This window comes from Pseudophryne corroboree, unplaced genomic scaffold, assembly GCF_028390025.1.
Source record: "Pseudophryne corroboree isolate aPseCor3 unplaced genomic scaffold, aPseCor3.hap2 scaffold_724, whole genome shotgun sequence".
Taxonomy (NCBI): Eukaryota; Metazoa; Chordata; class Amphibia; order Anura; family Myobatrachidae; genus Pseudophryne; species Pseudophryne corroboree.
Genome location: NW_026970305.1, coordinates 188,780 through 216,536, shown reverse-complemented (window position 1 = coordinate 216,536; position 27,757 = coordinate 188,780). Strand labels below are relative to the sequence as shown.

The window sequence follows — 27,757 nt, the reverse complement described above, 5'->3', positions numbered from 1 at the left end:
AAAACAAACTACATTGTCACCAGAAGAGCAATACAAAATGTACAAGTGATATATTAAAATCATCTTTCCAGCTTGAATTTCAATGATGCATTGGGGCAACGATTTTGTGAGAAACATCTTCACCCTTAAATAAAGATTTTCTTAATTCCTTACCTGTGTGCTAATTAGATATCACATTGTTTTCACATTAAACAAACTTCCACATGAGAAAGCAGCAAGGATGCAGTGGCGTTAATGTTTCCTGGTGTCAACCTGTATTATTTCAGTAGACATTGAAATGAGGATGCATCTTGCTGCCTTTCCAATGAAGCAAGTTTAATTTAGTAATAGGTGAAAAACCATCCCTACAAAGGTGTTAATCAGAGACATGGCTTTGTGGACACTTTTCAGAGAACAAATTTGTTAGCATAAAAATAAAGCCAGAAAATGAAGAGCTGTTTAATCACTCAATTGGATTTTTCTGCCAGCATATTTTTTTTATCTGCAACCCACTGCTAAATTGTGCTTCCTAGCTGTTTTTTATAAAATCACTGAATCAAATCTAACTCTGATTACATCAGAGAAGGCCAGGTACCCTACACAATAAGAGGGGGTTTGAAATTTTGACTTGTCTACTTAAATATCACCAAAATCTGATCACAAGGTCAATTACATTCCTGGGTGAGATTGAACCACCAACCTTTTGATTAATAGCCTTACACACTAACTAATTGCGCCACAGAGACACTTTGCAAAAGTACATACTGACAAAGGCTAATAAGCATTCATCTAAAACGTTTCCTAGAAAAACTTTAAAAAGTCAATAATCTGGAGAGTTTTTGTAAGATGTTTCTTCCATCAACCAACGAAGAAACACATTGGTACTTTCCCATGATGAGTGAGTGCTTCAGGATCTCTTGCACTTACATGTGCAGCAGAGTACTGCAATGGAAGCATGCTGGGCCCATAACCCAGAGGTAGGCAGATTGAAACTATCCTTTGCTATATGCATTTTTTTTTGTTAATTAAAGTAATCCAAAACTGGGATTGATATTTTTGCTCTTTTATTTTTACTTAAAGTACAATAACTTTTACCATTTTAATTTGTTTTAATAGTATATTGACAGTATTGTTTTCTTTCAAAAATCCACTTAATTTTCTTTACCCTATTATTAAAATGGTAATTGACAAAAACAAACTACATTGTCACCAGAAGAGCAATACAAAATGTACAAGTGATATATTAAAATCATCTTTCCAGCTTGAATTTCAATGATGCATTGGGGCAACGATTTTGTGAGAAACATCTTCACCCTTAAATAAAGATTTTCTTAATTCCTTACCTGTGTGCTAATTAGATATCACCTTGTTTTCACATTAAACAGACTTCCACATGAGAAAGCAGCAAGGATGCAGTGGCGTTAATGTTTCCTGGTGTCAACTTGTATTATTTCAGTAGACATTGAAATGAGGATGCATCTTGCTGCCTTTCCAATGAAGCAAGTTTAATTTAGTAATACGTGAAAAACCATCCCTACAAAGGTGTTAATCAGAGACTTGGCTTTGTGGACACTTTTCAGAGAACAAATTTGTTAGCATAAAAATAAAGCCAGAAATGAAGAGCTGTTTAATCACTCAATTGGATTTTTTTGCCAGCATATTTCTTTTTCTCTGCAACCCACTGCTAAATTGTGCTTCCTAGCTGTTTTTATAAAATCACTGAATCAAATCTAACTCTGATTACATCAGAGAAGGCTAGGTACCCTACACAATAAGAGGGGGTTTGAAATTTTGACTTGTCTACTTAAATATTACCAAAATCTGATCACAAGGTCAATTACGTCCCTGGGTAGGATTTAACCACCAACCTTTTGGTTAATAGCCGTACACACTAACCAATTGCGCCACAGAGACACTTTGCAAAAAGTACATACTGACAAAGGCTAATAAGCATTCATCTAGAACGTTTCCTAGAAAAACTTTGAAAAGTCAATAATCTGGAGAGTTTTTGTAAGATGTTTCTTCCATCAACCAACAAAGAAACACATTGGTACTTTCCCATGATGAGTGAGTGCTTCAGGATCTCTTGCACTTACATGTGCAGCAGAGTACTGCAATGGAAGCATGCTGGGCCCATAACCCAGAGGTAGGCAGATTGAAACTATCCTTTGCTATATGCATTTTTTTTGTTAATTAAAGTAATCCAAAACTGGGATGGATATTTTTGCTCTTTTATTTTTACTTAAAGTACAATAACTTTTACCATTTTAATTTGTTTTAATAGTATATTGACAGTATTGTTTTCTTTCAAAAATCCACTTAATTTTCTTTACCCTATTATTAAAATGGTAATTGACAAAAACAAACTACATTGTCACCAGAAGAGCAATACAAAATGTACAAGTGATATATTAAAATCATCTTTCCAGGTTGAATTTCAATGATGCATTGGGGCAACGATTTTGTGAGAAACATCTTCACCCTTAAATAAAGATTTTCTTAATTGCTTACCTGTGTGCTAATTAGATATCACCTTGTTTTCACATTAAACAGACTTCCACATGAGAAAGCAGCAAGGATGCAGTGCCGTTAATGTTTCCTGGTGTCAACCTGTATTATTTCAGTAGACATTGAAATGAGGATGCATCTTGCTGCCTTTCCAATGAAGCAAGTTTAATTTAGTAATAGGTGAAAAACCATCCTTACAAAGGTGTTAATCAGAGACTTGGCTTTGTGGACACTTTTCAGAGAACAAATTTGTTAGCATAAAAATAAAGCCAGAAATGAAGAGCTGTTTAATCACTCAATTGGATTTTTTTGCCAGCATATTTCTTTTTCTCTGCAACCCACTGCTAAATTGTGCTTCCTAGCTGTTTTTATAAAATCACTGAATCAAATCTAACTCTGATTACATCAGAGAAGGCTAGGTACCCTACACAATAAGAGGGGGTTTGAAATTTTGACTTGTCTACTTAAATATTACCAAAATCTGATCACAAGGTCAATTACGTCCCTGGGTAGGATTTAACCACCAACCTTTTGGTTAATAGCCGTACACACTAACCAATTGCGCCACAGAGACACTTTGCAAAAAGTACATACTGACAAAGGCTAATAAGCATTCATCTAGAACGTTTCCTAGAAAAACTTTGAAAAGTCAATAATCTGGAGAGTTTTTGTAAGATGTTTCTTCCATCAACCAACAAAGAAACACATTGGTACTTTCCCATGATGAGTGAGTGCTTCAGGATCTCTTGCACTTACATGTGCAGCAGAGTACTGCAATGGAAGCATGCTGGGCCCATAACCCAGAGGTAGGCAGATTGAAACTATCCTTTGCTATATGCATTTTTTTTGTTAATTAAAGTAATCCAAAACTGGGATGGATATTTTTGCTCTTTTATTTTTACTTAAAGTACAATAACTTTTACCATTTTAATTTGTTTTAATAGTATATTGACAGTATTGTTTTCTTTCAAAAATCCACTTAATTTTCTTTACCCTATTATTAAAATGGTAATTGACAAAAACAAACTACATTGTCACCAGAAGAGCAATACAAAATGTACAAGTGATATATTAAAATCATCTTTCCAGGTTGAATTTCAATGATGCATTGGGGCAACGATTTTGTGAGAAACATCTTCACCCTTAAATAAAGATTTTCTTAATTGCTTACCTGTGTGCTAATTAGATATCACCTTGTTTTCACATTAAACAGACTTCCACATGAGAAAGCAGCAAGGATGCAGTGCCGTTAATGTTTCCTGGTGTCAACCTGTATTATTTCAGTAGACATTGAAATGAGGATGCATCTTGCTGCCTTTCCAATGAAGCAAGTTTAATTTAGTAATAGGTGAAAAACCATCCTTACAAAGGTGTTAATCAGAGACTTGGCTTTGTGGACACTTTTCAGAGAACAAATTTGTTAGCATAAAAATAAAGCCAGAAAATGAAGAGCTGTTTATTCACTCAATTGGATTTTTCTGCCAGCATATTTTTTTTTTCTCTGCAACCTACTGCTAAATTGTGCTTCCTAGCTGTTTTTATAAAATCACTGAATCAAATCTAACTCTGATTACATCAGGGAAGGCCAGGTACCCACACCATAACAGGGGGTTTGAAATTTTGACTTGTCTACTTTAAGATCACCAAAATCTGATCACAAGGTAAATTACGTCCCTGGGTGGGATTGAACCACCAACCTTTTAGATAATAACCGAACACGCTAACTGATTGCGCCACAGAGACACTTTGCAAACTTACATTCTGACAAACGCTAATAAGCATTCATCTAGAACGTTTCCTAGAAAAACTTTAAAAAGTCAATAATCTGGAGAGTTTTTGTAAGATGTTTCTTCCATCAATCAACGAAGAACATTCATGCTGATTTCTTGCAGCAGCTGGGCACTGTAACAGCTCCAGAGCTGCTCTGTAAGGCAACTAAAAGGGTGTGGGCCCTGCAGCACTACCTGTAGTTCGCATTGTGCGCTGGAAGGCACAAAGTAAGCAGACGGGAGAAGTCAGGATAGTGCGCAAGGGCATAGAAGGGAGCGGCTCAAGAAAAGAGAAGTGGAAACTGACAGCAAACTAGGCTGGAGAGAGACCTGAGACAAAGAGATCTGAATTATACGAGAGCCGACCAGGGGAAACACAAATTATGCAGTCGAGTTTCCCACATTTGGGGAAATAGCTGGAGCAGCACACACAGAGTGCAATGGGTGAGCCTTGCCCTGGGAGAAGCACCTTCATGATCATAGTATCTCACCTGGCAGGTAAGTAGGAGTTGGGCAAGAGCTGAGGAGGGTCGCTGCTCGGGCACCCCCCTGTCAAGTGAAGGAGATCCAACTGAGGCAGCACAAGAGAACTCTCGAAAGAAGAACAAGGCTAGAGGAAGATCTGAGACACAGAAATCTGGCTTTTACCAGAGCTGACCAGAGGAAAGCACAAACACAGTCCCCCACTACCACAAATAATGCAGTCGAGTTTCCCACATTTGGGGAAATCACAGGGGTCAGCATACCCAGAATGCAATGAATGAACCTCACCCTGGGAGAACAATCTTCATGACCATGGTATCTCCTATGCAAAATAAGTATGATTTGGGATAGGGCTGGGGAGGGCCGCTGCTCAGGCACATCTCTGTCAAGTAAAGGAGATTCAACTGAGGCAGCACAAGGGAACTCTCATCTGGGGACAACAACTGCAGGGAGAACACATATTTTCAGATGAACATGGGAGGGCAGAAGGCTGCCTAATACTGAAGCACCCCCAAACAACAAACCAAATGCAACAACTAGTGCAAGCATTCCTGGGGGAAGGCCTGCAGCAGATGGATTTGCATATGGTGATGTCATCCAAGCAGTGGGTCAAAGTTGGCTTCAACCCTCGTCTGCATATGAAAAGAAAAAAGGGATGTGCAGGGCATGGCGGCCTTTTGCGGCGCTTGCATGACCCCTAATTCGCATTAAACACCTCCACCCTCCTTAGGTGTGGGGCTCATGTTGGCTATGCCCCAGCACCTGAAGCATTCAAGCTGATTTCTTGCAGCAGCTGGGCACTGTAACAGCTCCAGAGCTGCTCTGTAAGGCAAGTAAAAGGGTGTGGGCCCTGCAGCACTACCTGTAGTTCGCATTGTGCGTTGGAAGGCACAAAGTAAGCAGACGGGAGAAGTCAGGATAGTGCGCAAGGGCATAGAAGGGAGCGGCTCAAGAAAAGAGAAGTGGAAACAGACAGCAAACTAGGCTGGAGAGAGACCTGAGACAAAGAGATCTGAATTATACGAGAGCCGACCAGAGGAAACACAAATTATGCAGTCAAGTGTCCCACATTTGGGGAAATCGCAGGAGCAGCACACCCAGAGTGCAATGGGTGAGCCTTGCCCTGGGAGAAGCACCTTCCTGATCATAGTATCTCACCTGGCAGGTAAGTAGGAGTTGGGCTAGAGCTGGGGAGGGTCGCTGCTCGGGCACCCCCCTGTCAAGTGAAGGAGATCCAACTGAGGCAGCACAAGGGAACTCTCGAAAGAAGAACAAGGCTAGAGGAAGATCTGAGACAAAGAAATCTGACTTTTACCAGAGCTGACCAGAGGAAAGCACAAACACAGTCCCCCTCTACCACAAATAATGCAGTCGAGTTTCCCACATTTGGGGAAATCACAGGGGTCATCATACCCAGAATGCAATGAATGAACCTCACCCTGGGAGAACAATCTTCATGACCATGATATCTCCTATGCAAAATAAGTATGATTTGGGATAGGGCTGGGGAGGGCCGCTGCTCAGGCACATCTCTGTCAAGTAAAGGCGATTCAACTGAGGCAGCACAAGGGAACTCTCATCTGGGGACAACAACTGCAGGGAGAACACATATTTTCAGATGAACATGGGAGGGCAGAAGGCTGCCTAATACTGAAGCACCCCCAAACAACAAACCAAATGCAACAACTAGTGCAAGCATTCCTGGGGGAAGGCCTGCAGCAGATGGATTTGCATATGGTGATGTCATCCAAGCAGTGGGTCAAAGTTGGCTTCAACCCTCGTCTGCATATGAAAAGAAAAAAGGGATGTGCAGGGCATGGCGGCCTTTTGCGGCGCTTGCATGACCCCTAATTCGCATTAAACACCTCCACCCTCCTTAGGTGTGGGGCTCATGTTGGCTATGCCCCAGCACCTGAAGCATTCAAGCTGATTTCTTGCAGCAGCTGGGCACTGTAACAGCTCCAGAGCTGCTCTGTAAGGCAACTAAAAGGGTGTGGGCCCTGCAGCACTACCTGTAGTTCGCATTGTGCGTTGGAAGGCACAAAGTAAGCAGACAGGAGAAGTCAGGATAGTGCGCAAGGGCATAGAAGGGAGCGGCTCAAGAAAAGAGAAGTGGAAACAGACAGCAAACTAGGCTGGAGAGAGACCTGAGACAAAGAGATCTGAATTATACGAGAGCCGACCAGAGGAAACACAAATTATGCAGTCAAGTGTCCCACATTTGGGGAAATCGCAGGAGCAGCACACCCAGAGTGCAATGGGTGAGCCTTGCCCTGGGAGAAGCACCTTCCTGATCATAGTATCTCACCTGGCAGATAAGTAGGAGTTGGGCTAGAGCTGGGGAGGGTCGCTGCTCGGGCACCCCCCTGTCAAGTGAAGGAGATCCAACTGAGGCAGCACAAGGGAACTCTCGAAAGAAGAACAAGGCTAGAGGAAGATCTGAGACAAAGAAATCTGACTTTTACCAGAGTTGACCAGAAGAAAGCACAAACACAGTCCCCCACTACCACAAATAATGCAGTCGAGTTTCCCACATTTGGGGAAATCACAGGGGTCAGCATACCCAGAATGCAATGAATGAACCTCACCCTGGGAGAACAATCTTCATGACCATGGTATCTCCTATGCAAAATAAGTATGATTTGGGATAGGGCTGGGGAGGGCCGCTGCTCAGGCACATCTCTGTCAAGTAAAGGAGATTCAACTGAGGCAGCACAAGGGAACTCTCATCTGGGGACAACAACTGCAGGGAGAACACATATTTTCAGATGAACATGGGAGGGCAGAAGGCTGCCTAATACTGAAGCACCCCCAAACAACAAACCAAATGCAACAACTAGTGTAAGCATTCCTGGGGGAAGGCCTGCAGCAGATGGATTTGCATATGGTGATGTCATCCAAGCAATGGGTCAAAGTTGGCTTCAACCCTCGTCTGCATATGAAAAGAAAAAAGGGATGTGCAGGGCATGGCGTCCTTTTGTGGCGCTTGGATGACCCTTAATTCGCATTAAACATCTCCACCCTCCTTCGGTGTGGGGCTCATGTTGGCTATGCCCCAGCCCCTGAAGCATTCAAGATGATTTCTTGCAGCAGCTGGGCACTGTAACAGCTCCAGAGCTGTTCTTTAAAGCATGTAAAAGGGTGTGGGCCCTGCAGCACTACCTGTAGTATGCATTGTGCGTTGGAAGGCACAAAGTAAGCAGACGGGAGAGGTCAGGATAGTGCGCAAGGGCATAGAAGGGAGCGGCTCAAGAAAAGAGAAGTGGAAACAGACAGCAAACTAGGCTGGAGAAAGACCTGAGACAAAGAGATCTGAATTATACGAGAGCCGACCAGAGGAAACACAAATTATGCAGTCAAGTTTCCCACATTTGGGGAAATCGCAGTAGCAGCACACCCAGAGTGCAATGGGTGAGCCTTGCCCTGGGAGAAGCACCTTCCTGATCATAGTATCTCACCTGGCAGGTAAGTAGGAGTTGGGCTAGAGCTGGGGAGGGTCGCTGCTCGGGCACCCCCCTGTCAAGTGAAGGAGATCCAACTGAGGCAGCACAAGGGAACTCTCGAAAGAAGAACAAGGCTAGAGGAAGATCTGAGACAAAGAAATCTGACTTTTACCAGAGCTGAGCAGAGGAAAGCACAAACACAGTCCCCCACTACCACAAATAATGCAGTCGAGTTTCCCACATTTGGGGAAATCACAGGGGTCAGCATACCCAGAATGCAATGAATGAACCTCACCCTGGGAGAACAATCTTCATGACCATGGTATCTCCTATGCAAAATAAGTATGATTTGGGATAGGGCTGGGGAGGGCCGCTGCTCAGGCACATCTCTGTCAAGTAAAGGAGATTCAACTGAGGCAGCACAAGGGAACTCTCATCTGGGGACAACAACTGCAGGGAGAACACATATTTTCAGATGAACATGGGAGGGCAGAAGGCTGCCTAATACCGAAGCACCCCCAAACAACAAACCAAATGCAACAACTAGTGCAAGCATTCCTGGGGGAAGGCCTGCAGCAGATTGATTTGCATATGGTAATGCCATCCAAGCAGTGGGTCAAAGTTGGCTTCAACCCTCGTCTGCATATGAAAAGAGAAAAGGGGCGTGCAGGGCATGGCGGCCTTTTGCGGCGCTTGGGTGACCCTTAGTTCGCATTAAACACCTCCACCCTCCTTCGGTGTGGGGCTCATGTTGGCAATGCCCCAGCCCCTGAAGCATTCAAGCTGATTTCTTGCAGCAGCTGGGTACTGTAACAGCTCCAGAGCTGCTCTGTGAGGCAAGTAAAAGGGTGTGGGCCCTGCAGCACTACCTGTAGTTTGCATTGTGTGTTGGAAGGCACAAAGTAAGCAGACGGGAGAAGTCAGGATAGTGCGCAAGGGCATAGAAGGGAGCGGCTCAAGAAAAGAGAAGTGGAAACAGACAGCAAACTAGGCTGGAGAGAGACCTGAGACAAAGAGATCTGAATTATACGAGAGACGACCAGGGGAAACACAAATTATGCAGTCAAGTTTCCCACATTTGGGGAAATCACAGGGGCAGCACACCCAGAGTGCAATGGGTGAGCCTTGCCCTGGGAGAAGCACCTACATGATCATAGTATCTCACCTGGCAGGTAAGTAGGAGTTGGGCTAGAGCTGGGGAGGGTCGCTGCTCGGGTACCCCCCTGTCAAGTGAAGGAGATCCAACTGAGGCAGCACAAGGGAACTCTCGAAAGAGGAACAAGGCTAGAGGAAGATCTGAGACAAAGAAATCTGATTTTTACCAGAGTTGACCAGAAGAAAGCACAAACACAGTCCCCCACTACCACAAATAATGCAGTCGAGTTTCCCACATTTGGGGAAATCACAGGGGTCATCATACCCAGAATGCAATGAATGAACCTCACCCTGGGAGAACAATCTTCATGACCATGGTATCTCCTATGCAAAATAAGTATGATTTGGGATAGGGCTGGGGAGGGCCGCTGCTCAGGCACATCTCTGTCAAGTAAAGGAGATTCAACTGAGGCAGCACAAGGGAACTCTCATCTGGGGACAACAACTGCAGGGAGAACACATATTTTCAGATGAACATGGGAGGGCAGAAGGCTGCCTAATACTGAAGCACCCCCAAACAACAAACCAAATGCAACAACTAGTGCAAGCATTCCTGGGGGAAGGCCTGCAGCAGATGGATTTGCATATGGTGATGTCATCCAAGCAGTGGGTCAAAGTTGGCTTCAACCCTCGTCTGCATATGAAAAGAAAAAAGGGATGTGCAGGGCATGGCGGCCTTATTCGGCGCTTGCATGACCCCTAATTCGCATTAAACACCTCCACCCTCCTTAGGTGTGGGGCTCATGTTGGCTATGCCCCAGCACCTGAAGCATTCAAGCTGATTTCTTGCAGCAGCTGGGCACTGTAACAGCTCCAGAGCTGCTCTGTAAGGCAACTAAAAGGGTGTGGGCCCTGCAGCACTACCTGTAGTTCGCATTGTGCGTTGGAAGGCACATAGTAAGCAGACGGGAGAAGTCAGGATAGTGCGCAAGGGCATAGAAGGGAGCGGCTCAAGAAAAGAGAAGTGGAAACAGACAGCAAACTAGGCTGGAGAGAGACCTGAGACAAAGAGATCTGAATTATACGAGAGCCGACCAGAGGAAACACAAATTATGCAGTCAAGTGTCCCACATTTGGGGAAATCGCAGGAGCAGCACACCCAGAGTGCAATGGGTGAGCCTTGCCCTGGGAGAAGCACCTTCCTGATCATAGTATCTCACCTGGCAGGTAAGTAGGAGTTGGGCTAGAGCTGGGGAGGGTCGCTGCTCGGGCACCCCCCTGTCAAGTGAAGGAGATCCAACTGAGGCAGCACAAGGGAACTCTCGAAAGAAGAACAAGGCTAGAGGAAGATCTGAGACAAAGAAATCTGACTTTTACCAGAGTTGACCAGAAGAAAGCACAAACACAGTCCCCCACTACCACAAATAATGCAGTCGAGTTTCCCACATTTGGGGAAATCACAGGGGTCAGCATACCCAGAATGCAATGAATGAACCTCACCCTGGGAGAACAATCTTCATGACCATGGTATCTCCTATGCAAAATAAGTATGATTTGGGATAGGGCTGGGGAGGGCCGCTGCTCAGGCACAGCTCTGTCAAGTAAAGGAGATTCAACTGAGGAAGCACAAGGGAACTCTCATCTGGGGACAACAACTGCAGGGAGAACACATATTTTCAGATGAACATGGGAGGGCAGAAGGCTGCCTAATACTGAAGCACCCCCAAACAACAAACCAAATGCAACAACTAGTGTAAGCATTCCTGGGGGAAGGCCTGCAGCAGATGGATTTGCATATGGTGATGTCATCCAAGCAGTGGGTCAAAGTTGGCTTCAACCCTCGTCTGCATATGAAAACAAAAAAGGGATGTGCAGGGCATGGCGTCCTTTTGTGGCGCTTGGATGACCCTTAATTCGCATTAAACATCTCCACCCTCCTTCGGTGTGGGGCTCATGTTGGCTTTGCCCCAGCCCCTGAAGCATTCAAGATGATTTCTTGCAGCAGCTGGGCACTGTAACAGCTCCAGAGCTGTTCTGTAAAGCATGTGAAAGGGTGTGGGCCCTGCAGCACTACCTGTAGTATGCATTGTGCGTTGGAAGGCACAAAGTAAGCAGACGGGAGAGGTCAGGATAGTGCGCAAGGGCATAGAAGGGAGCGGCTCAAGAAAAGAGAAGTGGAAACAGACAGCAAACTAGGCTGGAGAAAGACCTGAGACAAAGAGATCTGAATTATACGAGAGCCGACCAGAGGAAACACAAATTATGCAGTCAAGTTTCCCACATTTGGGGAAATCACAGGAGCAGCACACCCAGAGTGCAATGGGTGAGCCTTGCCCTGGGAGAAGCACCTTCCTGATCATAGTATCTCACCTGGCAGGTAAGTAGGAGTTGGGCTAGAGCTGGGGTGGGTCGCTGCTCGGGCACCCCCCTGTCAAGTGAAGGAGATCCAACTGAGGCAGCACAAGGGAACTCTCGAAAGAAGAACAAGGCTAGAGGAAGATCTGAGACAAAGAAATCTGACTTTTACCAGAGCTGAGCAGAGGAAAGCCCAAACACAGTCCCCCACTACCACAAATAATGCAGTCGAGTTTCCCACATTTGGGGAAATCACAGGGGTCAGCATACCCAGAATGCAATGAATGAACCTCACCCTGGGAGAACAATCTTCATGACCATGGTATCTCCTATGCAAAATAAGTATGATTTGGGATAGGGCTGGGGAGGGCCGCTGCTCAGGCACATCTCTGTCAAGTAAAGGAGATTCAACTGAGGCAGCACAAGGGAACTCTCATCTGGGGACAACAACTGCAGGGAGAACACATATTTTCAGATGAACATGGGAGGGCAGAAGGCTGCCTAATACTGAAGCACCCCCAAACAACAAACCAAATGCAACAACTAGTGTAAGCATTCCTGGGGGAAGGCCTGCAGCAGATGGATTTGCATATGGTGATGTCATCCAAGCAGTGGGTCAAAGTTGGCTTCAACCCTCGTCTGCATATGAAAAGAAAAAAGGGATGTGCAGGGCATGGCGTCCTTTTGTGGCGCTTGGATGACCCTTAATTCGCATTAAACATCTCCACCCTCCTTCGGTGTGGGGCTCATGTTGGCTATGCCCCAGCCCCTGAAGCATTCAAGATGATTTCTTGCAGCAGCTGGGCACTGTAACAGCTCCAGAGCTGTTCTGTAAAGCATGTAAAAGGGTGTGGGCCCTGCAGCACTACCTGTAGTATGCATTGTGCGTTGGAAGGCACAAAGTAAGCAGATGGGAGAAGTCAGGATAGTGCGCAAGGGCATAGAAGGGAGCGGCTCAAGAAAAGAGAAGTGGAAACAGACAGCAAACTAGGCTGGAGAGAGACCTGAGACAAAGAGATCTGAATTATACGAGAGCCGACCAGAGGAATCACAAATTATGCAGTCAAGTGTCCCACATTTGGGGAAATTGCAGGAGCAGCACACCCAGAGTGCAATGGGTGAGCCTTGCCCTGGGAGAAGCACCTTCATGATCATAGTATCTCACCTGGCAGGTAAGTAGGAGTTGGGCTAGAGCTGGGGAGGGTCGCTGCTCGGGAACCCCCCTGTCAAGTGAAGGAGATCCAACTGAGGCAGCACAAGGGAACTCTCGAAAGAGGAACAAGGCTAGAGGAAGATCTGAGACAAAGAAATCTGACTTTTAACAGAGCTGACCAGAGGAAAGCACAAACATAGTCCCCCTCTACCACAAATAATGCAGTCGAGTTTCCCACATTTGGGGAAATCACAGGGGTCAGCATACTCAGAATGCAATGAATGAACCTCACCCTGGGAGAACAATCTTCATGACCATGGTATCTCCTATGCAAAATAAGTATGATTTGGGATAGGGCTGGGGAGGGCCGCTGCTCAGGCACATCTCTGTCAAGTAAAGGAGATTCAACTGAGGCAGCACAAGGGAACTCTCATCTGGGGACAACAACTGCAGGGAGAACACATATTTTCAGATGAACATGGGAGGGCAGAAGGCTGCCTAATACTGAAGCACCCCCAAACAACAAACCAAATGCAACTACTAGTACAAGCATTCCTGGGGGAAGGCCTGCAGCAGATGGATTTGCATATGGTGATGTCATCCAAGCAGTGGGTCAAAGTTGGCTTCAACCCTCATCTGCATATGAAAAGAGAAAAGGGGCGTGCAGGGCATGGCGGCCTTTTGCGGCGCTTGGATGACCCCTAGTTCGCATTAAACACCTCCACCCTCCTTCGGTGTGGGGCTCATGTTGGCTATGCCCCAGCCCCTGAAGCATTCAAGCTGATTTCTTGCAGCAGCTGGGCACTGTAACAGCTCCAGAGCTGCTCTGTAAGGCAAGTAAAAGGGTGTGGGCCCTGCAGCACTACCTGTAGTTCGCATTGTGCGTTGGAAGGCACAAAGTAAGCAGATGGGAGAAGTCAGGATAGTGCGCAAGGGCATAGAAGGGAGCGGCTCAAGAAAAGAGAAGTGGAAACAGACAGCAAACTAGGCTGAAGAGAGACCTGAGACAAAGAGATCTGAATTATATGAGAGCCGACCAGGGGAAACACAAATTATGCAGTCAAGTTTCCCACATTTGGGGAAATCAAAGGGGCAGCACACCCAGAGTGCAATGGGTGAGCCTTGCCCTGGGAGAAGCACCTACATCATCATAGTATCTCACCTGGCAGGTAAGTAGGAGTTGGGCTAGAGCTGGGGAGGGTCGCTGCTCGGGCACCCCCCTGTCAAGTGAAGGAGATCCAACTGAGGCAGCACAAGGGAACTCTCGAAAGAAGAACAAGGCTAGAGGAAGATCTGAGACAAAGAAATCTGACTTTTACCAGAGCTGACCAGAGGAAAGCACAAACACAGTCCCCCACTACCACAAATAATGCAGTCGAGTTTCCCACATTTGGGGAAATCACAGGGGTCATCATACCCAGAATGCAATGAATGAACCTCACCCTGGGAGAACAATCTTCATGACCATGATATCTCCTATGCAAAATAAGTATGATTTGGTATAGGGCTGGGGAGGGCCGCTGCTCAGGCACATCTCTGTCAAGTAAAGGCGATTCAACTGAGGCAGCACAAGGGAACTCTCATCTGGGGACAACAACTGCAGGGAGAACACATATTTTCAGATGAACATGGGAGGGCAGAAGGCTGCCTAATACTGAAGCACCCAAAAAACAACAAACCAAATGCAACAACTAGTGCAAGCATTCCTGGGGGAAGGCCTGCAGCAGATGGATTTGCATATGGTGATGTCATCCAAGCAGTGGGTCAAAGTTGGCTTCAACCCTCGTCTGCATATGAAAAGAAAAAAGGGATGTGCAGGGCATGGCGGCCTTTTGCGGCGCTTGCATGACCCCTAATTCGCATTAAACACCTCCACCCTCCTTCGGTGTGGGGCTCATGTTGGCTATGCCCCAGCACCTGAAGCATTCAAGCTGATTTCTTGCAGCAGCTGGGCACTGTAACAGCTCCAGAGCTGCTCTGTAAGGCAAGTAAAAGGGTGTGGGCCCTGCAGCACTACCTGTAGTTCGCATTGTGCGTTGGAAGGCACAAAGTAAGCAGACGGGAGAAGTCAGGATAGTGCGCAAGGGCATAGAAGGGAGCGGCTCAAGAAAAGAGAAGTGGAAACAGACAGCAAACTAGGCTGGAGAGAGACCTGAGACAAAGAGATCTGAATTATACGAGAGCCGACCAGAGGAAACACAAATTATGCAGTCAAGTGCCCCACATTTGGGGAAATCGCAGGAGCAGCACACCCAGAGTGCAATGGGTGAGCCTTGCCCTGGGAGAAGCACCTTCCTGATCATAATATCTCACCAGGCAGGTAAGTAGGAGTTGGGCTAGAGCTGGGGAGGGTCGCTGCTAGGGCACCCCCCTGTCAAGTGAAGGAGATCCAACTGAGGCAGCACAAGGGAACTCTCGAAAGAAGAACAAGGCTAGAGGAAGATCTGAGACAAAGAAATCTGACTTTTACCAGAGCTGAGCAGAGGAAAGCACAAACACAGTCCCCCACTACCACAAATAATGCAGTCGAGTTTCCCACATTTGGGGAAATCACAGGGGTCAGCATACCCAGAATGCAATGAATGAACCTCACCCTGGGAGAACAATCTTCATGACCATGGTATCTCCTATGCAAAATAAGTATGATTTGGGATAGGGCTGGGGAGGGCCGCTGCTCAGGCATATATCTGTCAAGTAAAGGAGATTCATCTGAGGCAGCACAAGGGAACTCTCATCTGGGGACAACAACTGCAGGGAGAACACATATTTTCAAATGAACATGGGAGGGCAGAAGGCTGCCTAATACTGAAGCACCCCCAAACAACAAACCAAATGCAACAACTAGTACAAGCATTCCTGGGGGAAGGTCTGCAGAAGACGGATTTGCATACAGTGATGTCATCCAAGCAGTGGGCCAAAGTTGGCTGGAACCCTCATCTGCATATGAAAAGAGAAAAGGGGTATGCAGGGCATGGCGGCCTTTTGCGGCGCTTGGATGACCCTCAGTTCGCATTAAACACCCCCACCCTCCTTCGGTGTGGGGCTCATGTTGGCAATGCCCCAGCCCCTGAAGCATTCCAGCTGATTTCTTGCAGCAGCTGGGCACTGTAACAGCTCCAGAGCTGCTCTGTAAGGCAACTAAAAGGGTGTGGGCCCTGCAGCACTACCTGTAGTTCGCATTGTGCGTTGGAAGGCACAAAGTAAGCAGACGGGAGAAGTCAGGATAGTGCGCAAGGGCATAGAAGGGAGCGGCTCAAGAAAAGAGAAGTGGAAACAGACAGCAAACTAGGCTGGAGAGAGACCTGAGACAAAGAGATCTGAATTATACGAGAGCCGACCAGAGGAAACACAAATTATGCAGTCAAGTGTCCCACATTTGGGGAAATCGCAGGAGCAGCACACCCAGAGTGCAATGGGTGAGCCTTGCCCTGGGAGAAGCACCTTCCTGATCATAGTATCTCACCTGGCAGGTAAGTAGGAGTTGGGCTAGAGCTGGGGAGGGTCACTGCTCGGGCACCCCCCTGTCAAGTGAAGGAGATCCAACTGAGGCAGCACAAGGGAACTCTCGAAAGAAGAACAAGGCTAGAGGAAGATCTGAGACAAAGAAATCTGACTTTTACCAGAGCTGACCAGAGGAAAGCACAAACACAGTCCCCCACTACCACAAATAATGCAGTCGAGTTTCCCACATTTGGGGAAATCACAGGGGTCAGCATACCCAGAATGCAATGAATGAACCTCACCCTGGGAGAACAATCTTCATGACCATGGTATCTCCTATGCAAAATAAGTATGATTTGGGATAGGGCTGGGGAGGGCCGCTGCTCAGGCATATCTCTGTCAAGTAAAGGAGATTCAACTGAGGCAGCACAAGGGAACTCTCATCTGGGGACAACAACTGCAGGGAGAACACATATTTTCAAATGAACATGGGAGGGCAGAAGGCTGCCTAATACTGAAGCACCCCCAAACAACAAACCAAATGCAACAACTAGTACAAGCATTCCTGGGGGAAGGTCTGCAGAAGACGGATTTGCATACAGTGATGTCATCCAAGCAGTGGGCCAAAGTTGGCTGGAACCCTCATCTGCATATGAAAAGAGAAAAGGGGTATGCAGGGCATGGCGGCCTTTTGCGGCGCTTGGATGACCCTTAGTTCGCATTAAACACCCCCACCATCCTTCGGTGTGGGGCTCATATTGGCAATGCCCCAGCATTCAAGCTGATTTCTTGCAGCAGCTTGGCACTGTAACAGCTCCAGAGCTGCTCTGTAAGGCAAGTAAAAGGTTGTGGGCCCTGCAGCACTACCTGTAGTTTGCATTGTGCATTGGAAGGCACAAAGTAAGCAGACAGGAGTAGAAGTCAGGATAGTGCACAAGGGTATAGAAGGGAGGGGCTCAAAAAAAAAGAAGTGGAAACAGACAGCAAACTAGGCTGGAGAGAGACCTGAGACAAAGAGATCTGAATTATATGAAAGCCGACCAGTGGAAACACAAATTATGCAGTCAAGTTTCCCACATTTGGGGAAATCACAGGAGCAGCACACCCAGAGTGCAATGGATGAGCCTTGCCCTGGGAGAAGCACCTTCATGATCATAGTATCTCACCTGGCAGGTAAGTAGGAGTTGGGCTAGAGCTGGGGAGGGTCGCTGCTCGGGCACCCCCCTGTCAAGTGAAGGAGATCCAACTGAGGCAGCACAAGGGAACTCTCGAAAGAAGAACAAGGCTAGAGGAAGATCTGAGACAAAGAAATCTGACTTTTACCAGAGCTGACCAGAGGAAAGCACAAACACAGTCCCCCACTACCACAAATAATGCAGTCGAGTTTCCCACATTTGGGGAAATCACAGGGGTCAGCATACCCAGAATGCAATGAATGAACCTCACCCTGGGAGAACAATCTTCATGACCATGGTATCTCCTATGCAAAATAAGTATGATTTGGGATAGGGCTGGGGAGGGCCGCTGCTCAGGCACATCTCTGTCAAGTAAAGGAGATTCAACTGAGGCACCACAAGGGAACTCTCATCTGGGGACAACAACTGCAGGGAGAACACATATTTTCAGATGAACATGGGAGGGCAGAAGGCTGCCTAATACTGAAGCACCCCCAAACAACAAACCAAATGCAACAACTAGTGCAAGCATTCCTGGGGGAAGGCCTGCAGCAGATGGATTTGCATATGGTGATGTCATCCAAGCAGTGGGTCAAAGTTGGCTTCAACCCTCGTCTGCATATGAAAAGAGAAAAGGGGCATGCAGGGCATGGCGGCCTTTTGCGGCGCTTGGATGACCCCTAGTTCGCATTAAACACCTCCACCCTCCTTCGGTGTGGGGCTCATGTTGGCTATGCCCCAGCCCCTGAAGCATTCAAGCTGATTTCTTGCAGCAGCTGGGCACTGTAACAGCTCCAGAGCTGCTCTGTAAGGCAAGTAAAAGGGTGTGGGCCCTGCAGCACTACCTGTAGTTCGCATTGTGCGTTGGAAGGCACAAAGTAAGCAGATGGGAGAAGTCAGGCTAGTGTGCAAGGGCATAGAAGGGAGCGGCTCAAGAAAAGAGAAGTGGAAACAGACAGCAAACTAGGCTGAAGAGAGACCTGAGACAAAGAGATCTGAATTATATGAGAGCCGACCAGGGGAAACACAAATTATGCAGTCAAGTGTCCCACATTTGGGGAAATCAAAGGGGCAGCACACCCAGAGTGCAATGGGTGAGCCTTGCCCTGGGAGAAGCACCTTCCTGATCATAGTATCTCACCTGGCAGGTAAGTAGGAGTTGGGCTAGAGCTGGGGAGGGTCGCTGCTCGGGCACCCCCCTGTCAAGTGAAGGAGATCCAACTGAGGCAGCACAAGGGAACTCTCGAAAGAAGAACAAGGCTAGAGGAAGATCTGAGACAAAGAAATCTGACTTTTACCAGAGCTGACCAGAGGAAAGCACAAACACAGTCCCCCACTACCACAAATAATGCAGTCGAGTTTCCCATATTTGGGGAAATCACAGGGGTCATCATACCCAGAATGCAATGAATGAACCTCACCCTGGGAGAACAATCTTCATGACCATGATATCTCCTATGCAAAATAAGTATGATTTGGGATAGGGCTGGGGAGGGCCGCTGCTCAGGCACATCTCTGTCAAGTAAAGGCGATTCAACTGAGGCAGCACAAGGGAACTCTCATCTGGGGACAACAACTGCAGGGAGAACACATATTTTCAAATGAACATGGGAGGGCAGAAGGCTGCCTAATACTGAAGCACCCCCAAACAACAAACCAAATGCAACAACTAGTACAAGCATTCCTGGGGGAAGGTCTGCAGAAGACGGATTTGCATACAGTGATGCTGGGCCCATAACCCAGAGGTAGGCAGATTGAAACTATCCTCTGCTATATGCATTTTTTTTGTGTTAATTAAAGTAATCCAAAACTGGGATTGATATTTTGTCTCTTTTATTTTTACTTAAAGTACAATAACTTTTACCATTTTAATTTGTTTTAATAGTATATTGACAGTATTGTTTTCTTTCAAAAATCCACTTCATTTTCTTTACCCTATTATTAAAATGGTAATTGACAAAAACAAACTACATTGTCACCAGAAGAGCAATACAAAATGTACAAGTGATATATTAAAATCATCTTTCCAGCTTGAATTTCAATGATGCATTGGGGCAACGATTTTGTGAGAAACATCTTCACCCTTAAATAAAGATTTTCTTAATTCCTTACCTGTGTGCTAATTAGATATCACCTTGTTTTCACATTAAACAGACTTCCACATGAGAAAGCAGCAAGGATGCAGTGGCGTTAATATTTCCTGGTGTCAACCTGTATTATTTCAGTAGACATTGAAATGAGGATGCATCTTGCTGCCTTTCCAATGAAGCAAGTTTAATTTAGTAATAGGTGAAAAACCATCCTTACAAAGGTGTTAATCAGAGACTTGGCTTTGTGGACACTTTTCAGAGAACAAATTTGTTAGCATAAAAATAAAGCCAGAAAATAAAGAGCTGTTTAATCACTCAATTGGATTTTTCTGCCAGCATATTTTTTTTCTCTGCAACCCACTGCTAAATTGTGCTTCCTAGCTGTTTTTATAAAATCACTGAATCAAATCTAACTCTGATTACATCAGAGAAGGCCAGGTACCCTACACCATAAAAGGGGGTATGAAATTTTGACTGTCTACTTAAAGATCACCAAAATCTGATAACAAGGTCAATTAGGTCCCTGGGTGGGATTGAACCACCAACCTTTTGGTTAATAGCCGTACATACTAACTGATTGCGCCACAGAGACACTTTGCAAAAGTCCATACTGACAAAGGCTAATAAGCATTCATCTAAAACGTTTCCTAGAAAAACTTTAAAAAGTCAATAATCTGGAAAGTTTTTGTAAGATGTTTCTTCCATCAACCAACGAAGAAACACATTGGTACTTTCCCATGATGAGTGAGTGCTTCAGGATCTCTTGAACTTACATGTGCAGCAGAGTACTGCAATGGAAGCATGCTGGGCCCATAACCCAGAGGTAGGCAGATTGAAACTATCCTCTGCTATATGCATTTTTTTGTTTGTTAATTAAAGTAATCCAAAACTGGGATTGATATTTTGTCTGTTTTATTTTTACTTAAAGTACAATAACTTTTACCATTTTAATTTGTTTTAATAGTATATTGACAGTATTGTTTTCTTTCAAAAATCCACTTCATTTTCTTTACCCTATTATTAAAATGGTAATTGACAAAAACAAACTACATTGTCACCAGAAGAGCAATACAAAATGTACAAGTGATATATTAAAATCATCTTTCCAGCTTGAATTTCAATGATGCATTGGGTCAACAATTTTGTGAGAAACATCTTCACCCTTAAATAAAGATTTTCTTAATTCCTTACCTGTGTGCTAATTAGATATCACCTTGTTTTCACATTAAACAGACTTCCACATGAGAAAGCAGCAAGGATGCAGTGGCGTTAATGTTTCCTGGTGTCAACCTGTATTATTTCAGTAGACATTGAAATGAGGATACATCTTGCTGCCTTTCCAATGAAGCAAGTTTAATTTAGTAATAGGTGAAAAACCATCCCTACAAAGGTGTTAATCAGAGACTTGGCTTTGTGGACACTTTTCAGAGAACAAATTTGTTAGCATAAAAATAAAGCCAGAAAATGAAGAGCTGTTTAATCACGCAATTTGATTTTTTTGCCAGCATATTTCTTTTTCTCTGCAACCCACTGCTAAATTGTGCTTCCTAGATGTTTTTATAAAATCACTGAATCAAATCTAACTCTGATTACATCAGAGAAGGCCAGGTACCCTACACCATAACAGGGGGTATGAAATTTGACTTGTCTACTTAAAGATCACCAAAATCTGATAACAAGGTCAATTACGTCCCTGGGTGGGATTGAACCACCAACCTTTTGGTTAACAGCCGTACACACTAACTGATTGCGCCACAGAGACACTTTGCAAAAGTACATACTGACAAATGCTAATAAGCATTCATCTAAAACGTTTCCTAGAAAAACTTAAAAAAGTCAATAATCTGGAGAGTTTTTGTAAGATGTTTCTTCTATCAACCAACGAAGAAACACATTGGTACTTTCCCATGATGAGTGAGTGCTTCAGGATCTCTTGCACTTACATGTGCAGCAGAGTACAGCAATGGAAGCATGCTGGGCCCATAACCCAGAGGTAGGCAGATTGAAACTATCCTCTGCTATATGCATTTTTTTGTTTGTTAATTAAAGTAATCCAAAACTGGGATTGATATTTTGGCTCTTTTATTTTTACTTAAAGTACAATAACTTTTACCATTTTAATTTGTTTTAATAGTATATTGACAGTATTGTTTTCTTTCAAAAATCCACTTAATTTTCTTTACCCTATTATTAAAATGGTAATTGACAAAAACAAACTACATTGTCACCAGAAGAGCAATACAAAATGTACAAGTGATATATTAAAATCATCTTTCCAGCTTGAATTTCAATGATGCATTGGGGCAACGATTTTGTGAGAAACATCTTCACCCTTAAATAAAGATTTTCTTAATTCCTTACCTGTGTGCTAATTAGATATCACCTTGTTTTCACATTAAACAGACTTACACAAGAGAAAGCAGCAAGGATGCAGTGGCGTTAATGTTTCCTGGTGTCAACCTGTATTAATTCAGTAGACATTGAAATGAGGATGCATCTTGCTGCCTTTCCAATGAAGCAAGTTTAATTTAGTAATAGGTGAAAAACCATCCTTACAAAGGTGTTAATCAGAGACTTGGCTTTGTGGACACTTTTCAGAGAACAAATTTGTTAGCATAAAAATAAAGCCAGAAAATAAAGAGCTGTTTAATCACTCAATTGGATTTTTCTGCCAGCATATTTTTTTTCTCTGCAACCCACTGCTAAATTGTGCTTCCTAGCTGTTTTTATAAAATCACTGAATCAAATCTAACTCTGATTACATCAGAGAAGGCCAGGTACCCTACACCATAACAGGGGGTTTGAAATTTTGACTTGTCTACTTAAAGATCACAAAAATCTGATAACAAGGTCAATTAGGTCCCTGGGTGGGATTGAACCACCAACCTTATGGTTAATAGCCGTACATACTAACTGATTGCGCCACAGAGACACTTTGCAAAAGTCCATACTGACAAAGGCTAATAAGCATTCATCTAAAACGTTTCCTAGAAAAATTTTCAAAAGTCAATAATCTGGAGAGTTTTTGTAAGATGTTTCTTCCATCAACCAACGAAGAAACACATTGGTACTTTCCCATGATGAGTGAGTGCTTCAGGATCTCTTGAACTTACATGTGCAGCAGAGTACTGCAATGGAAGCATGCTGGGCCCATAACCCAGAGGTAGGCAGATTGAAACTATCCTCTGCTATATGCATTTTTTTTTTTTGTTAATTAAAGTAATCCAAAACTGGGATTGATATTTTGTCTCTTTTATTTTTACTTAAAGTACAATAACTTTTACCATTTTAATTTGTTTTAATAGTATATTGACAGTATTGCTTTCTTTCAAAAATCCACTTCATTTTCTTTACCCTATTATTAAAATGGTAATTGACAAAAACAAACTACATTGTCACCAGAAGAGCAATACAAAATGTACAAGTGATATATTAAAATCATCTTTCCAGCTTGAATTTCAATGTTGCATTGGGTCAACAATTTTGTGAGAAACATCTTCACCCTTAAATAAAGATTTTCTTAATTCCTTACCTGTGTGCTAATTAGATATCACCTTGTTTTCACATTAAACAGACTTCCACATGAGAAAGCAGCAAGGATGCAGTGGCATTAATGTTTCCTGGTGTCAACTTGTATTATTTCAGTAGACATTGAAATGAGGATGCATCTTGCTGCCTTTCCAATGAAGCAAGTTTAATTTAGTAATAGGTGAAAAACCATCCTTACAAAGGTGTTAATCAGAGACTTGGCTTTGTGGACACTTTTCAGAGAACAAATTTGTTAGCATAAAAATAAAGCCAGAAAATGAAGAGCTGTTTAATCACTCGATTGGATTTTTCTGCCAGCATATTTTTTTTCTCTGCAACCCACTGCTAAATTGTGCTTCCTAGCTGTTTTTTATAAAATCACTGAATCAAATCTAACTCTGATTACATCAGAGAAGGCCATGTACCCTACACCATAAGAGGAGGTTTGAAATTTTGACTTGTCTACTTAAATATCACCAAAATCTGATCACAAGGTTAATTACGTCCCTGGGTGGGATTGAACCACCAACCTTTTGGTTAATAGCCAAACACACTAACCGATTGCGCCACAGAGACACTTTGCAAAAGTCCATACTGACAAAGGCTAATAAGCATTCATCTAAAACGTTTCCTAGAAAAACTTTAAAAAGTCAATAATCTGGAGAGTTTTTGTAAGATGTTTCTTCCATCAACCAACGAAGAAACACATTGGTACTTTCCCATGATAAGTGAGTGCTTCAGGATCTCTTGCACTTACATGTGCAGCAGAGTACTGCAATGGAAGCATGCTGGGCCCATAACCCAGAGGTAGGCAGATTGAAACTATCCTCTGCTATATGCATTTTTTTGTTTGTTAATTAAAGTAATCCAAAACTGGGATTGATATTTTGGCTCTTTTATTTTTACTTAAAGTACAATAACTTTTACCATTTTAATTTGTTTTAATAGTATATTGACAGTATTGTTTTCTTTCAAAAATCCACTTAATTTTCTTTACCCTATAATAAAATGGTAATTGACAAAAACAAACTACATTGTCACCAGAAGAGCAATACAAAATGTACAAGTGATATATTAAAATCATCTTTCCAGCTTGAATTTCAATGATGCATGGGGGCAACGATTTTGTGAGAAACATCTTCACCCTTAAATAAAGATTTTCTTAATTCCTTACCTGTGTGCTAATTAGATATCACCTTGTTTTCACATTAAACAGACTTCCACATGAGAAAGCAGCAAGGATGCAGTGGCGTTAATGTTTCCTGGTGTCAACCTGTATTATTTCAGTAGACATTGAAATGAGGATGCATCTTGCTGCCTTTCCAATGAAGCAAGTTTTATTTAGTAATAGGTGAAAAACCATCCTTACAAAGGTGTTAATCAGAGACTTGGCTTTGTGGACACTTTTCAGAGAACAAATTTGTTAGCATAAAAATAAAGCCAGAAAATAAAGAGCTGTTTAATCACTCAATTGGATTTTTCTGCCAGCATATTTTTTTTCTCTGCAACCCACTGCTAAATTGTGCTTCCTAGCTGTTTTTATAAAATCACTGAATCAAATCTAACTCTGATTACATCAGAGAAGGCCAGGTACCCTACACCATAACAGGGGGTTTGAAATTTTGACTTGTCTACTTAAAGATCACCAAAATCTGATAACAAGGTCAATTAGGTCCCTGGGTGGGATTGAACCACCAACCTTTTGGTTAATAGCCGTACATACTAACTGATTGCGCCACAGAGACACTTTGCAAAAGTCCATACTGACAAAGGCTAATAAGCATTCATCTAAAACGTTTCCTAGAAAAACTTTAAAAAGTCAATAATCTGGAGAGTTTTTGTAAGATGTTTCTTCCATCAACCAACGAAGAAACACATTGGTACTTTCCCATGATGAGTGAGTGCTTCAGGATCTCTTGAACTTACATGTGCAGCAGAGTACTGCAATGGAAGCATGCTGGGCCCATAACCCAGAGGTAGGCAGATTGAAACTATCCTCTGCTATATGCATTTTTTTTTTGTTAATTAAAGTAATCCAAAACTGGGATTGATATTTTGTCTCTTTTATTTTTACTTAAAGTACAATAACTTTTACCATTTTAATTTGTTTTAATAGTATATTGACAGTATTGTTTTCTTTCAAAAATCCACTTCATTTTCTTTACCCTATTATTAAAATGGTAATTGACAAAAACAAACTACATTGTCACCAGAAGAGCAATACAAAATGTACAAGTGATATATTAAAATCACATTTCCAGCTTGAATTTCAATGATGCATTGGGGCAACGATTTTGTGAGAAACATCTTCACCCTTAAATAAAGATTTTCTTAATTCCTTACCTGTGTGCTAATTAGATATCACCTTGTTTTCATATTAAACAGACTTCCACATGAGAAAGCAGCAAGGATGCAGTGGCGTTAATGTTTCCTGGTGTCAACTTGTATTATTTTAGTAGACATTGAAATGAGGATGCATCTTGCTGCCTTTCCAATGAAGCAAGTTTAATTTAGTAATAGGTGAAAAACCATCCTTACAAAGGTGTTAATCAGAGACTTGGCTTTGTGGACACTTTTCAGAGAACAAATTTGTTAGCATAAAAATAAAGCCAGAAAATGAAGAGCTGTTTAATCACTCAATTGGATTTTTCTGCCAGCATATTTTTTTTCTCTGCAACCCACTGCTAAATTGTGCTTCCTAGCTGTTTTTATAAAATCACTGAATCAAATCTAACTCTGATTACATCAGAGAAGGCCAGGTACCCTACACCATAACAGGGGGTATGAAATTTGACTTGTCTACTTAAAGATCACCAAAATCTGATAACAAGGTCAATTAGGTCCCTGGGTGGGATTGAACCACCAACCTTTTGGTTAATAGCCGTACACACTAACTGATTGCGCCACAGAGACACTTTTTCAAAAGCACATACTGACAAAGGCTAATAAGCATTCATCTAAAACGTTTCCTAGAAAAACTTTCAAAAGTTAATAATCTGGAGAGTTTTTGTAAGATGTTTCTTCCATCAACCAACGAAGAAACACATTGGTACTTTCCCATGATGAGTGAGTGCTTCAGGATCTCTTGCACTTACATGTGCAGCAGAGTACAGCAATGGAAGCATGCTGGGCCCATAACCCAGAGGTAGGCAGATTGAAACTATCCTCTGCTATATGCATTTTTTTGTTTGTTAATTAAAGTAATCCAAAACTGGGATTGATATTTTGGCTCTTTTATTTTTACTTAAAGTACAATAACTTTTACCATTTTAATTTGTTTTAATAGTATATTGACAGTATTGTTTTCTTTCAAAAATCCACTTAATTTTCTTTACCCTATTATTAAAATGGTAATTGACAAAAACAAACTACATTGTCACCAGAAGAGCAATACAAAATGTACAAGTGATATATTAAAATCATCTTTCCAGCTTGAATTTCAATGATGCATTGGGGCAACGATTTTGTGAGAAACATCTTCACCCTTAAATAAAGATTTTCTTAATTCCTTACCTGTGTGCTAATTAGATATCACCTTGTTTTCACATTAAACAGACTTCCACAAGAGAAAGCAGCAAGGATGCAGTGGCGTTAATGTTTCCTGGTGTCAACCTGTATTAATTCAGTAGACATTGAAATGAGGATGCATCTTGCTGCCTTTCCAATGAAGCAAGTTTAATTTAGTAATAGGTGAAAAACCATCCTTACAAAGGTGTTAATCAGAGACTTGGCTTTGTGGACACTTTTCAGAGAACAAATTTGTTAGCATAAAAATAAAGCCAGAAAATAAAGAGCTGTTTAATCACTCAATTGGATTTTTCTGCCAGCATATTTTTTTTCTCTGCAACCCACTGCTAAATTGTGCTTCCTAGCTGTTTTTATAAAATCACTGAATCAAATCTAACTCTGATTACATCAGAGAAGGCCAGGTACCCTACACCATAACAGGGGGTTTGAAATTTTGACTTGTCTACTTAAAGATCACAAAAATCTGATAACAAGGTCAATTAGGTCCCTGGGTGGGATTGAACCACCAACCTTATGGTTAATAGCCGTACATACTAACTGATTGCGCCACAGAGACACTTTGCAAAAGTCCATACTGACAAAGGCTAATAAGCATTCATCTAAAACGTTTCCTAGAAAAACTTTCAAAAGTCAATAATCTGGAGAGTTTTTGTAAGATGTTTCTTCCATCAACCAACGAAGAAACACATTGGTACTTTCCCATGATGAGTGAGTGCTTCAGGATCTCTTGAACTTACATGTGCAGCAGAGTACTGCAATGGAAGCATGCTGGGCCCATAACCCAGAGGTAGGCAGATTGAAACTATCCTCTGCTATATGCATTTTTTTTTTTGTTAATTAAAGTAATCCAAAACTGGGATTGATATTTTGTCTCTTTTATTTTTACTTAAAGTACAATAACTTTTACCATTTTAATTTGTTTTAATAGTATATTGACAGTATTGCTTTCTTTCAAAAATCCACTTCATTTTCTTTACCCTATTATTAAAATGGTAATTGACAAAAACAAACTACATTGTCACCAGAAGAGCAATACAAAATGTACAAGTGATATATTAAAATCATCTTTCCAGCTTGAATTTCAATGTTGCATTGGGTCAACAATTTTGTGAGAAACATCTTCACCCTTAAATAAAGATTTTCTTAATTCCTTACCTGTGTGCTAATTAGATATCACCTTGTTTTCACATTAAACAGACTTCCACATGAG

General features: G+C 42.9%; 25 non-coding genes and 2 pseudogenes across 25 annotated transcripts; all 27 read right to left on the bottom strand.

Annotated features, from left to right (window-relative positions):
* Positions 1-4,599: 4,599 nt before the first annotated feature.
* Positions 4,600-4,762, bottom strand: LOC135040046 (U1 spliceosomal RNA). Its single transcript, XR_010234006.1, has one exon. It is a non-coding gene; the product is annotated as a U1 spliceosomal RNA (small nuclear RNA).
* Positions 4,763-4,914: 152 nt separating this feature from the next.
* On the bottom strand, positions 4,915-5,078 carry LOC135040018 (U1 spliceosomal RNA). The gene has a single exon (XR_010233980.1). It is a non-coding gene; the product is annotated as a U1 spliceosomal RNA (small nuclear RNA).
* Positions 5,079-5,749: 671 nt separating this feature from the next.
* LOC135040034 (U1 spliceosomal RNA) lies at positions 5,750-5,912 on the bottom strand. The gene has a single exon (XR_010233995.1). It is a non-coding gene; the product is annotated as a U1 spliceosomal RNA (small nuclear RNA).
* A 152-nt stretch (positions 5,913-6,064) lies between these two features.
* Positions 6,065-6,228, bottom strand: LOC135040028 (U1 spliceosomal RNA). The gene has a single exon (XR_010233989.1). It is a non-coding gene; the product is annotated as a U1 spliceosomal RNA (small nuclear RNA).
* A 671-nt stretch (positions 6,229-6,899) lies between these two features.
* Positions 6,900-7,062, bottom strand: LOC135040038 (U1 spliceosomal RNA). Its single transcript, XR_010233999.1, has one exon. It is a non-coding gene; the product is annotated as a U1 spliceosomal RNA (small nuclear RNA).
* Positions 7,063-7,214: 152 nt separating this feature from the next.
* Positions 7,215-7,378, bottom strand: LOC135040023 (U1 spliceosomal RNA). The gene has a single exon (XR_010233984.1). It is a non-coding gene; the product is annotated as a U1 spliceosomal RNA (small nuclear RNA).
* Positions 7,379-8,049: 671 nt separating this feature from the next.
* LOC135040037 (U1 spliceosomal RNA) lies at positions 8,050-8,212 on the bottom strand. Its single transcript, XR_010233998.1, has one exon. It is a non-coding gene; the product is annotated as a U1 spliceosomal RNA (small nuclear RNA).
* Positions 8,213-8,364: 152 nt separating this feature from the next.
* Positions 8,365-8,528, bottom strand: LOC135040017 (U1 spliceosomal RNA). The gene has a single exon (XR_010233979.1). It is a non-coding gene; the product is annotated as a U1 spliceosomal RNA (small nuclear RNA).
* A 671-nt stretch (positions 8,529-9,199) lies between these two features.
* LOC135040041 (U1 spliceosomal RNA) lies at positions 9,200-9,362 on the bottom strand. The gene has a single exon (XR_010234002.1). It is a non-coding gene; the product is annotated as a U1 spliceosomal RNA (small nuclear RNA).
* A 152-nt stretch (positions 9,363-9,514) lies between these two features.
* LOC135040029 (U1 spliceosomal RNA) lies at positions 9,515-9,678 on the bottom strand. Its single transcript, XR_010233990.1, has one exon. It is a non-coding gene; the product is annotated as a U1 spliceosomal RNA (small nuclear RNA).
* A 671-nt stretch (positions 9,679-10,349) lies between these two features.
* On the bottom strand, positions 10,350-10,512 carry LOC135040033 (U1 spliceosomal RNA). Its single transcript, XR_010233994.1, has one exon. It is a non-coding gene; the product is annotated as a U1 spliceosomal RNA (small nuclear RNA).
* Positions 10,513-10,664: 152 nt separating this feature from the next.
* On the bottom strand, positions 10,665-10,828 carry LOC135040022 (U1 spliceosomal RNA). The gene has a single exon (XR_010233983.1). It is a non-coding gene; the product is annotated as a U1 spliceosomal RNA (small nuclear RNA).
* Positions 10,829-11,499: 671 nt separating this feature from the next.
* Positions 11,500-11,662, bottom strand: LOC135040035 (U1 spliceosomal RNA). The gene has a single exon (XR_010233996.1). It is a non-coding gene; the product is annotated as a U1 spliceosomal RNA (small nuclear RNA).
* A 152-nt stretch (positions 11,663-11,814) lies between these two features.
* Positions 11,815-11,978, bottom strand: LOC135040024 (U1 spliceosomal RNA). The gene has a single exon (XR_010233985.1). It is a non-coding gene; the product is annotated as a U1 spliceosomal RNA (small nuclear RNA).
* Positions 11,979-12,649: 671 nt separating this feature from the next.
* Positions 12,650-12,812, bottom strand: LOC135040031 (U1 spliceosomal RNA). The gene has a single exon (XR_010233992.1). It is a non-coding gene; the product is annotated as a U1 spliceosomal RNA (small nuclear RNA).
* A 152-nt stretch (positions 12,813-12,964) lies between these two features.
* LOC135040025 (U1 spliceosomal RNA) lies at positions 12,965-13,128 on the bottom strand. The gene has a single exon (XR_010233986.1). It is a non-coding gene; the product is annotated as a U1 spliceosomal RNA (small nuclear RNA).
* Positions 13,129-13,820: 692 nt separating this feature from the next.
* LOC135040047 (U1 spliceosomal RNA) lies at positions 13,821-13,962 on the bottom strand (annotated as a pseudogene).
* A 152-nt stretch (positions 13,963-14,114) lies between these two features.
* Positions 14,115-14,278, bottom strand: LOC135040027 (U1 spliceosomal RNA). The gene has a single exon (XR_010233988.1). It is a non-coding gene; the product is annotated as a U1 spliceosomal RNA (small nuclear RNA).
* A 672-nt stretch (positions 14,279-14,950) lies between these two features.
* Positions 14,951-15,113, bottom strand: LOC135040040 (U1 spliceosomal RNA). The gene has a single exon (XR_010234001.1). It is a non-coding gene; the product is annotated as a U1 spliceosomal RNA (small nuclear RNA).
* A 152-nt stretch (positions 15,114-15,265) lies between these two features.
* Positions 15,266-15,429, bottom strand: LOC135040016 (U1 spliceosomal RNA). The gene has a single exon (XR_010233978.1). It is a non-coding gene; the product is annotated as a U1 spliceosomal RNA (small nuclear RNA).
* Positions 15,430-16,100: 671 nt separating this feature from the next.
* Positions 16,101-16,263, bottom strand: LOC135040032 (U1 spliceosomal RNA). The gene has a single exon (XR_010233993.1). It is a non-coding gene; the product is annotated as a U1 spliceosomal RNA (small nuclear RNA).
* A 152-nt stretch (positions 16,264-16,415) lies between these two features.
* LOC135040015 (U1 spliceosomal RNA) lies at positions 16,416-16,579 on the bottom strand. Its single transcript, XR_010233977.1, has one exon. It is a non-coding gene; the product is annotated as a U1 spliceosomal RNA (small nuclear RNA).
* Positions 16,580-17,244: 665 nt separating this feature from the next.
* Positions 17,245-17,407, bottom strand: LOC135040039 (U1 spliceosomal RNA). Its single transcript, XR_010234000.1, has one exon. It is a non-coding gene; the product is annotated as a U1 spliceosomal RNA (small nuclear RNA).
* Positions 17,408-17,559: 152 nt separating this feature from the next.
* LOC135040014 (U1 spliceosomal RNA) lies at positions 17,560-17,723 on the bottom strand. Its single transcript, XR_010233976.1, has one exon. It is a non-coding gene; the product is annotated as a U1 spliceosomal RNA (small nuclear RNA).
* A 692-nt stretch (positions 17,724-18,415) lies between these two features.
* LOC135040042 (U1 spliceosomal RNA) lies at positions 18,416-18,557 on the bottom strand (annotated as a pseudogene).
* A 152-nt stretch (positions 18,558-18,709) lies between these two features.
* LOC135040030 (U1 spliceosomal RNA) lies at positions 18,710-18,873 on the bottom strand. The gene has a single exon (XR_010233991.1). It is a non-coding gene; the product is annotated as a U1 spliceosomal RNA (small nuclear RNA).
* Positions 18,874-23,521: 4,648 nt separating this feature from the next.
* TRNAN-AUU (transfer RNA asparagine (anticodon AUU)) lies at positions 23,522-23,595 on the bottom strand. Its single transcript has one exon. It is a non-coding gene; the product is annotated as a tRNA-Asn (tRNA).
* Positions 23,596-27,757: the final 4,162 nt, after the last annotated feature.